Raw genomic sequence first — 10,798 nt, forward strand, 5'->3', positions numbered from 1 at the left:
ACCTTTTTTTTTTTTTTTTTTAAAGATTTTCTTTCTTTATTTGACAGAGAGAGAGAGACAGCCAGCGAGAGAGGGAACACAGCAGGGGGAGTGGGAGAGGAAGAAGCAGGCTCCCAGCGGAGGAGCCTGACGTGGGACTCAATCCCAGGACCCCGGGATCAGGCCCTGAGCCGAAGGCAGAAGCTTAACGACTGAGCCACCCAGGCGCCCCGGGGGGAAAAACCTTAAAAAAATTACTCCGCTTCTAAGAGATGAGTCTACCCTTTCGGGGGGATCCACCCGAAGTTACTAAAGGACTGAATTTCTGAAGCAGCTACGTCTATGTCGGGCTGCAGCTGAGGGCCTGGTGACCTGTGGTTTGGGGTCCTACCTCATGTGTCTGTGATTTGTTTTAAGGGTGTTTTCCTTAAGCAGAGAGTAGCTTTGATTATAGGTTAGGATTCTAAGTGTGTGGGGGGTGGGGAGGCACTTGGGGCGATGAGGAAAAAAGCTCTGTTCTGACCACTAGGGGAAGGGATTCAGAAAGAAGTTTTGGTCTCTGCCTTTCTGGGAACCCCAGTCTTTGGGGGCAGACTCTGGGTCGAATGGGGTGAATCAGAGGAAGAAGGGACCTGGGAACAGTTAAACTCCGTTTACAAACATACAAACAATGGCAGATGAATTCACGCCGGGACACCCATCAGCTTCAAAAGGAGAACGGAACTGGGACGAGGAGTGAGGACACAGGGCAGAATTTAGAAAAAATCTGGGGGAAGGTTGGAGGAAGCGGGTGCGGAGAGGTTGCCTGGGAACCGAACCCGTAGGCAAGGAGCAGCCCAGCCGCCGTCCCCCGGGTCCCTTCCTCGCGCCGCGCTCACCCGGGCAGCCGGCGAGGGGCCGTCTCGGCGGGACCGGCCCTCTGGGTCCTTCCACCACCTGACCCCGCCGCCTCTCGCCTCCTTCCTCGCCGTGCCCGGGCCCCTTCCTCCACACCCACTCCTCCTGGCTCCCCCTCGATAATCTTCTGACATCTCTTCAAATCCAATTATCGAATTAATTGACGTGCTAACCGAGAGGCAAACAGAAAGAGGCGGTCAACACCGGGCGCTTCAGATTTATCCTCCGGCCTCCACAGGCCCCGGCCGGGCGAGATTTACTGGGCCTCGAACACCGCGACAGTTCAAACCTTTGATTAATCATGTTTTTCTCCCGGCCCCATAATTTAGTTGCTCTTTTTCCCTCCCTGCCTTTTTTTATCAGTGGAAACAGAGACGGAGTCCTCATCAGCTTCAATTACAAATATTAACCCCCCGGACAGCACTTTGACAGAGAGGCGGCCAGCCCCCCCTCCGTCCCGCCCCCCTAAATCATCCCCGAATTAACATCACAATCGGCGGCTGGCGCGCGTTCAGATTTAAATGGTGGCATATTGTTCGCGGACGGTCTAGTTCAGACCAGCGGGTTCGCAGCTCCCCGCGGCAGCCCCCGCCTCTCCCCCCGCCGCCTCCCTCCGGCCTCCCCGGAGGCTGTGACTCCGGAGCCGCGGGAGGCTTCGGCGCGGGGTCTCCAGCAGGGGAGGCTGCAGGCGGGGGTGCGCGGGGGTGGGGGCGAACGGGCTGGAGAGAGGGGTGGGGTGTGGAGGGTGGGTCACACGGAGCGAGAGGAACTGCAGAAGCGGGGTGGCGGGGGAACGGGGTTTATGCAAATAGATGCAAATGAAGGTGCAGAAACGGCGCGTTTGGGAATGCCGCGACACAGCCCTTTGGGGGTAGGTTGCGGCCGCCTTGACCCCTCGCAGGGTCTGCGGGTCTCTCCTTGGGTCATGGTGGAGTGGCCAGGACGTAGGGCATTTTCTTGCTCTTTGAGTCTTGCAGTGTGAAGGAAAAACGTGGCAAGATTTCTCTGTTTCCCGAGCGTATTAGGGAAAATTTGCCCTAAACCACAGCCGGAAGTCTTGAAGATAGGTCTCAGAAAGGACTTACTTAGTGGGAAGACCGATCGTGAGGTTGAACTACGCTTTAGGGATTTTTCGGATTAGAAGACCCTGGAAATAGCCAGATTTCTCTGAAGGCTTTGGGGGGTAAGATATAACTATTTGGCTCTGTCCCACTCAAGCGGAGGAGAAAAGGGAGAATCATTCCTCTGACCCCATTAATCCTTTAGGAATAAAGGAGACCAGGAAGAAAAATGTCAATCCAGGAGTCTAGGTTTCCAGATATTTTCATATCCACCTGCCTCTTCAGTCTCGCCCGCATCAATCTCTAGGACTCCATTTCTGCCTAGCAACATCACAACCAATCAAGATGCAATTAAGCCTGGCAGCTGGACTCATCCTTAACTGGGATTGGCTGCTCACAGTGTGCGCATCCCAAGTTTTCATTGGCTGACGGCCACCTGTATGGAAATGAGATTTATCCGGGACTTTCAGCCCCTCTCTGCAGGGTGGACCTGTGGCTTACTGCGCTGAAACCCGCAAGCTCAGAGCAGGAACTCCTGGGCTTGTTTCTTGCCCGCTCTGCCATTCTCTTACCCCAAAGAGATCTCCCGAACTTTTCCCTTTTCCCTCGGCACCTCTGCCTGAGGCCTAGTCTGAAGGAAATCCGACCAAATAAAGCAGAAATAATGCGGATGTGTATGCTGTTAGTATCGTCTTTGCATTCTCTCGGTTCAATGTCATGATTTTGCCACTTCCGTCCAAAGCCTCCACAGTTTCTGCCCCTTTCTCTCTTCCTCGTCCAAATCGGGGGCAGCTTTTTGTGGAATCCCTCAGTCCCTTCCCACTCTTGCCCCAAACCCTCCCTCAGGGCTCAGCTCCACCAATTCTCGATTGCCCTCTCCTCCCACTCAGGTTGCAGGCATCTCTCACAACAGTCTAAAGAACGATTTAGGAGGGAGTTAGGAAAAGGACCCCCCCCAACACACACACACACACACACACACACACACACACACACACACAAACCTCCATCCTCGCTCCCCATCCATTTTCTCCGAGGGAGCCGAGTTTGACAGCGAATTCATTCCGAGCGGGGAGGGTGATTTATTCTTCAAATATACCGACAAGTGCGGGCATGATGGAGCCCATTAAAATGTTGGGAGATTGTTTTTATGATTGAAGTCTGTATTACTCCAACCATAAAGAAAGAGAGCAAGGAGTCATTAGCATTTTCATGATGGTGTATTTCTGCTTGTCTCCGCGCCATCACTCATCTTTACTGCCCGTCCCTTTGCTCTCGCTCTGCTACAACGAGGAGAGACTGCAGCCTGAGTTGGGGTTGGGGGTGGGGGAGGCGAGGGCTAGAGATGCCCCAGCCGCTCTGCCCTTCACGCCAAATCCTCACCCTCCTTGGGACGCAGATCAGGGGGTGAGAGGCCAGACGCAGAAGATGTGCCTCACTTTCTCCTGTGCTCTCCTCATGCGCAGGAACGGTGGGAGCAGGGGGTCCTGCCAAAGGGTGCTTGGAGATCTAGGCAGACCGGTTGGGGAAGAGGGTGCACCCTTTCCTTTCTTTGACTCTTCCCTTCCTGGCCTACACACCACTTAGAGCTCTCCAGGGTTATCCGCATAGGGGTAAAATCAAGAATTCTTGGCTGAGTGCCCTGGACTGGAGATACCAGAATAGAAGAGGACAAGAGGGAGGAGACCCCAAGTCCCTGGGTTTGGAGACTGTGTTGGCAAGAAGATGGGAGCCTGCACATTTGGCTTCTGTCTCTGCTACTCCCTAAAGAGCCCTTTGACCTTGCTCTGGGATGGGTTTAAGCCTCCTGTCTCCACCCTAGTTCCCCAGCTCCTCCTCCTTCCTAATTCCCTCAGTCTTTGGTTCTTTTTACCGAGTCATTTACAACAAGACTCTCCAGTACCCCAAGGAACAAGTTCATACCTTCCATGAAAATAAGGGCGATAAAAATAATCACTGCCAAGGTAGGAGCCTGGAGAAAGTTGCCTACGAGTAAAATGGTGTCTCCAGGTGCATGAGGATTGTTGGAGTCACCTGTCTTCCGATGAGATTCTTAACATAAAGAAACATTCTTTCTAGTTGGGAGCACCCTGCGTGCCAATCCGATTGCCCCAAATTGTATGGTGGCTTTTGAGGGAGTTGGTTGGGATAAAGGCTAGTTAAGATATGATGGGGAAATGGGAGCGTTAGCTAGCAAGACATTAACAGTGATAACAATGATTAGGGGACCACTTTCCTCTTGATCCGATGCTGTCTTACTGATGTCTCACAACAACGTGAGAGGTAGGTTTCCCAACCACCATTTCACAAATGAGGAAGCCAAGGGTCAGGTGAGAGGGTGTAGGGTACCCACGGTCACTCAGCCAGTAAACAGAAATATCAAGATCTGAACTCTGTCTTCATTAACTGATGCTGCCTGAGAAGGAGTTTAGGGTCTCAAAAGTGGAAGCCAGGATAACAAAACACCCCATTTATTTCACCTGGGCTCCTAAGGAAGCGGAGACTACCCAGTAAGTGCTTACTAGGAATATTCATCCCTTGGCTACTGGTCTGGGTAGTTGGGTATTAGTTAGCATTGCTGGGATTCACCCCTCTCTCATGGTTCAGGTAACATTAATTGAACACCTATTATGTGTCAATTTTGATTGGCCACACCCCCGACCCCCTCTCCCTGTCCCAGACCTCCCCCTACCCCATTGAGATAGGTACCAAATAGAGCTCTGGTTTTCTGGGTAGGGGTAGAGGCCCAGGCAGCTGGACAGAGATGGAACAAAGTGGGGTGTGGAGGTGAAAGCCCCCCCTACAGCCTGCACAGTGCCCAGAGGCGGCTCTAGCAGCCACCCCAGATTTACAGCTGCCCTGGTGCCGGGGCCATAAAAGCAAACGATCCTTCTCTGTACTAATTTCTGTGTAATTAGATCTCTCCTGGCATGGAAAGTGGGGAGTGGGGGTAGCCAGGAGGGGAGGGTGCCAAGGACTCTCCACAGAGGTGGGAGGAGGGGCTGCCAGACACACATGGCTTCACGTGGGTCAGGTTGGGCACTTGGGTCTGTGTGCATTGTCATAGAGATGGGACATGCAATGACACACGCATGGTAGGTAAAGAGGCAGATGGGTCCTGATGTGACAACACCTTCGTGCTCAGGATGGGGGAAGAGAAGCCTGGGATCATGTACAAAGATCCTGAAGCTAGAAGAATAACTCTGGCTAGTCTGCGTGCACATGGAAGGTGTTGAAATCCTCGGAGGAGCTGCACGCCGCTTTCCCCACAGGCAGCACGATACCAAACAAAATTCCGCAGAGAGGCCTCAACAGCAGGGAATTCTTGCAGATGCGTCGTATTTACATCCACACTTTTCAAAGCGATCTATACATTATATCTACACAGTAACCTGCATGACAGCAGATACACACCTCTCTTAATCAAATGCAGAAATTACAGTCCCTGTACTAAATAGGAACTCAACAAATGTTTGTTCCCTTCTCTGCCCCCACCCATTGCCTGCCCACCTCTTGCAGACAGAAAACTAAAGGATGAAAAAAGCCCTTTCTTTAAGTAAGGTTTTCTTTAAGATACTTGAAGGTGGATCCCATTAAGCCAGGGGGGGAAAAAAAGGAATTGCAGAAGAAATCAAGAGGAATGTGGGGATGGTTAGACAGGGAAAGATCCTGGAGTTCTGCCTTTCCTTAGGAAGAGCAAAGTCTCAGAGAGGAAAAGAATACAGCTGTTATTTCTACGTCCCCTCCCCCTACTTACCGCCTCCACCCCATGATGACAAACAATGACCATGGGTATGGCCGTAACGCCATTCGGAACAACACTTCCAGCAGCCAAGTATGACTTCTGCGTTGGAGTGTGTTTCTGATGGGACCTCGTAGGGCCTCTTACCAATCTCCCACTGCAGCCTCAATTTCTGTCACAGTAAGCCTGCCAGGGAGTCAGCGGCTTCTGCTTCAATCCTTCTGTGGAAATGGAGCTCTCTACTTCATAAACAGTTTGCCCCATGGCTGGACTGCAGGAGGGATTAGAAGATCCTTTGGTGGAATCGAAATCTGTCTTCTTTTTTAATTTCAGAATATACCATTTCTAACTACCTGTCATATCTCCTTGAGTTATTCTCGTGTTTTAAGACCAGTTCAATCAAAGCATTAATCGGCCCCCACAACAGCAATAACAATTAGATACCCATTGGAAAATCAGGAGATTTTGATCTCCACAGATGACTGTCATGTACTTATCTTAAGCCCTTGTTCTAATGGGTAATTCCTGATTAACCTGGGTAATGAAAATGTATCACAATAGAGAAAGATTTGTCATGCCTTGTTATCACTTCATAAGGCCATCCTTCTAGATACCTGCCATAACACCAGGATATTTCTGTCCCAATAAAACATGATCATGATGTGCTTGGCTAATAAAAAGGAAAAAAGCCGTGTATTAAAAATATGTTTAAAATGATTTGCATGAGTGGTGTAAATATAAACCACCGCCATCATCATTGTCAACATCATCCTCAGTTTATTTGCCTTTTGAAAGCCCTGCTCGACCTTGGGGGTGGGAGTAGATAAAGGAAGAGGGAGGCAGGAAATTAGCATCTATTAAATGCCAGGCACTGTGCTAAGCGCTCTCACAGTAGCCCTGTGACATGGGTGTCATTACGCCCTTATAGGTGAGGAAATTGGGCTCACACAAGTTAAGCCACTTACCTGAGGTCATGCAGGTAGTAACCAGGGCATCAGGATTTTTAACCCAGGGACATCTGATTCCAAAACCCCCACTTTCCCCCTGAACCCCGGACTGGTTAATTTTGCCTTGATGCCAGCAGTGCCTTGTGACACTGGGGAGGAGGTATGCTGGGCTCAAAACCTCACCCTTCCTTCCCAGACACCCAGACTCTTCACAGGAGGGCCTGAACTTTGTGGCTTTTGCGCTGGTCGCTTTTCTGCCTTCACCCGGGGGTGCCCATGCACAATCACGGGTGCCACTGACACGCACCGTCACTATTGTACAGTGAGACATTCGTGTACGCAGTGCCACACTCCACCCACGCCGGGACGCCCACAGGCTGGCTTTACCTTCTCTTCTCCCGGGTGGTGGTGCGCGTAGCCAGCAGGGGTCGCCGGCACACCAGGAATTACTGCTCGCCGGGCCTGTCTCCTTCCGCCCCACAGGATGGAAATGTTCCTCCTCCTTTGCGCTTCTCCTAAAATCTCTGGCTAATCCCTCCCCTTCCCTGCTTTCCCTTCCTAGCAACCTCCCCGACCCCCGCCCCTCACCCCGACCCTGTAGGTCTCTAATGATGAGCTAAGTACTCGCTCATTATGCAGCACCCTAATCTGCCCCATCCCGGTCTGGACCAGGGACCAGGGGTTCTGGCTGTCGATCCTGCTTTAGGAATGGCCAGGGAGTTGGTAAGAAGCCTGGAGTGCCCAACCTTCTGGTTCACCCTTGCCTGATCAGGACTCTCCCTCCTCTCGGGCCTCCCCAATACCCATTGCTTCTCAGCATCATTCACGCCACTCTGTCTGGACCACTCTTTTATTGCCCCCGTGTTCGCGTAAGCACTTGTCCCAGGCACCCTCGGATCCCCAGGTTCTGTAGCTCTCTTATCTTGGGAGGACCTAAGAATGAAGGAGGAGGCAAATCTCTCATGGAGTGCTCTGTGGCCAGTGGTTTTGGAGGAGAAATCATGGTTTGGGAGGATATGGGAGGGACCCAGGTACCTTGCCTTACAACAGAAAGAGGGCCAGGTGTCTGCTCCCTGCAGAAAAGGGGTCCAGACACAGGCTGTGGAGGCAGCTGTGGCTGCCTTCTGGGAGTGGCATCTCTCTGCTCTTTTCTGCCTCTCCCCTCCCCTGCTGTAGCAACAGTGCCCCAGCTTTCCCAGGCCCCCACCTCCCAGCAGCCCCCTCCCCCAACTCCTGGAGCCTAGTGATTGGCGGCTGCCTGCTGCAGGGCCGGCTGGCTTTATAGCTTTGCGGCAGCTGGGGAGGAAGCAAGGCCAGAGACAGAAAAATGGAAACTGACCAAGAAACGGAGAACGATGAAAGAGTCAAGGAGAGGAAGATAGAAATAGAGGCAGAGAGACCTCAAGAATAACAGGCACCCCAAATCTAAATGATAAGAGGGACAGATTGAAGCAGAGATGGACACAAAATTATAGGGATGCTGATAAAAGATAAAGAAAATGTGATAAGGATGGGGGAAAAGGGAGAGAAAAGGCAGACAGAAAAACGTTTGGGTAAGCCCTGAGAGTAGGGATGTGCTGGGCTTTCCAGGTGGGCAGGAATTTCTTGGTAGTGTGTAGAGGGCAAGATAGGCATCAAGGAACTCCCAGAAATTCTGTGATACCAAAGAGGCTCTCCAGCTTGCAGCTAGTCCAGTTCTCCCCACACCTGTGCTTCCGTTCATCCATTCTAGCCTTTTCCATGGCCACAGCCTCCTGGAATTTTTTAAAAAGATCTTATTTATTTATTTGAGAGAGAGAGAACAGAGGGAGAGTGAGAGGGAGAAGCAGACTCCTCGCTGAGCAGAGAGCTCCATCCCAGGACCCTGAGATCATGAACTGAGCCAAAGGCAGCTGCTTAACCGACAGAGCCCCCCCAGGTGTCCCTAGAATTTCAAGGTTATTACAGAAATGTCCTCCTTAAGGATGGCCCATGACCTAGTGTGGAAGAATCTTGTACCATTTCCACATAATGAATGGGAAAACTGAGCTCTGGCACTTGGGAGGGAGGGATTTTAATATTAGAGCTATCCTTTGTTGTCCATGGATTGACTTGTAAGGTTCTTGACTCTCTCACGGCACCTCAGTTGGCACATGTCACATTGACCTCACATTACAGTTATTCCTCTATATATCCCTTTTTGCTAATATATAAGCTCCTTAGCAGCAAGATCTGTGTCTGTCCTTCTTTGTGGCTCCCAGAGTGCCTTGTTCTTATTTATTGAGTGAACCAATGAATGGCCCCTGGAGATGTTTAAGCAGAGGTTGGATGACTACCAATGAGGGATGTAGTCCAGGGAATTTCTGTACTGAGCGAGAAGTTGGAAATATATCTCTAAGTGCCCTTTTGGTTTTGAGGTCCTATCAGTCCATATATGAACCGGAGTTTGCTCTATTTCTCCAAATATGCAGGGGTAAGACACAAAACAGAAACAGCTGAATTATAAAGTACCTACCGTGTGCCTGGCTCTGTACAAGACATTTTACACATTTGATCTCATATCATCATCACAATAAGCTTTCTGGAGAAAGTTATCCACATTTTGCAGATAAAGGCTCAGAGAGATGGAGTGTTTTGCTCCAGGTCCCATGGTTAGGAAGTATGACAAATTAAATCTGGGGACCTCTAACACCTGTGTGATTGCCACAGCACCATGATTCCACCAATCTGGGAGACTTCCAGTTTTAGAAAAGCATGGGAGTTGAGAAATAGGGGAGACAGAAGAGGGAAGATAGAGCTTCCAAATTTAGGGTTGGGAGAGAGATTCTGGATTCTAAGCCTGGAAAAAAGAAAAATCCTTTTTCGTGAGTTAGAATAGGACATTTCCACTCTCACTTTATTATCAGTAGATCTAGAGAAAGAAAAAAATATGAGGGACTGGGACGGGCAACCTGAAGATGGGGTACTAAGCACTGGGATCTCTTGTTCTAGGTTATGGCCTTGGTAGCATGGGGCAGAGGAGCGTGTCTAGTACGCAGTCTAGGAAATTTCAGGTATGTATCTTCTTGCTAGGAGGGATGCTGGGAGTCTAGGGATATCCAGGTTGTGGGGGTCCCATTCTGGGGCAGGACTTCAGTGAGCACTGTGAAGTAGAAATTTAATACATAGTTTAAAATTTGTAATTTTTAGTTTTCTAGTAGATACATTAAAAAAAGTGAGAAGAACCCGTTGGGAGAGCATGCAGCTCTTCATCTTGGGGCTGTAAGTTCGAGCCCTTCGTTGGGTGTAGAGATTACTTAAAAATAAAATTCGAGAAAAAAAAGAACCAGGTAAAACTAATGTTAACACCATATTTTATTCAACTCAATATATGCAAATTATTATCATTTAAACAAGCCGTCGATATAAAATTATTTTTAAATCTTTTTTTTTTTTTTTTTTGTACAAAGTCTTGAAATCTCTTATGCAGTTTATACTCCCAACATTTCAGTTTGGATTATCCACAGCTCCAGTGTTCAGTAGTCGCAGGGCTGGAGGCCACCCTAGTGGACAGTGCAGGCTTAGGGCGGGCCTTGCGCCTGGCTAGTCAGAAGTGGTAGGAATTCTTTGATGTTGGAACCAGACATCTTGGTTCCTGCCCTTGATTTTTCTGACACCTCGACTCAGGTGTCCTTGTTTTTATGTGAGTCTGGAGACATATTCCCAATTCCCGTGGGTCAGAATTGTGTATCTGTTATGGGTTCTGTGAAGTCTAACAGCACAATAAGCTCCAGAAGCGACGCTTTCCTCAAGCCCCTCTGGCCGAGCCACCAGAGGCCTCCAGGCTGCCCATGCGGTGGTTTCCAAGAGCTGTCTTCTTGACCTCTCTGCGGCACCTGCCACACCTACCTCGGACTGATCCTTCCCAGGCTTCTCCGTGACCTCGAGTTCTCTGAACTGCCCTTTCATGTGGATGGTCACGTGCGTTCTGCCCTTGGCCCTCTTTCCCTCTCACTCTACATGCAGGGACACCTGGGTGATCTTTCTTCCCTCTCATCACCTTTACTTTCAAGGATCTTAAGTCTCTGTCTTCAGTGCCAAACTCTCTTGAGCACCAGACTTAACATTTTTCTCTCCAACTGCCTACTGGATCTCTCTCTCCTTTGGAAGGTTCCAAACACATTGGAAATTTAACAAGTCAAAATTGCACCTGT

Source organism: Ursus maritimus, unplaced genomic scaffold (assembly GCF_017311325.1).
Source record: "Ursus maritimus isolate PB19 unplaced genomic scaffold, ASM1731132v1 scaffold_26, whole genome shotgun sequence".
NCBI classification, from domain to species: Eukaryota; Metazoa; Chordata; class Mammalia; order Carnivora; family Ursidae; genus Ursus; species Ursus maritimus.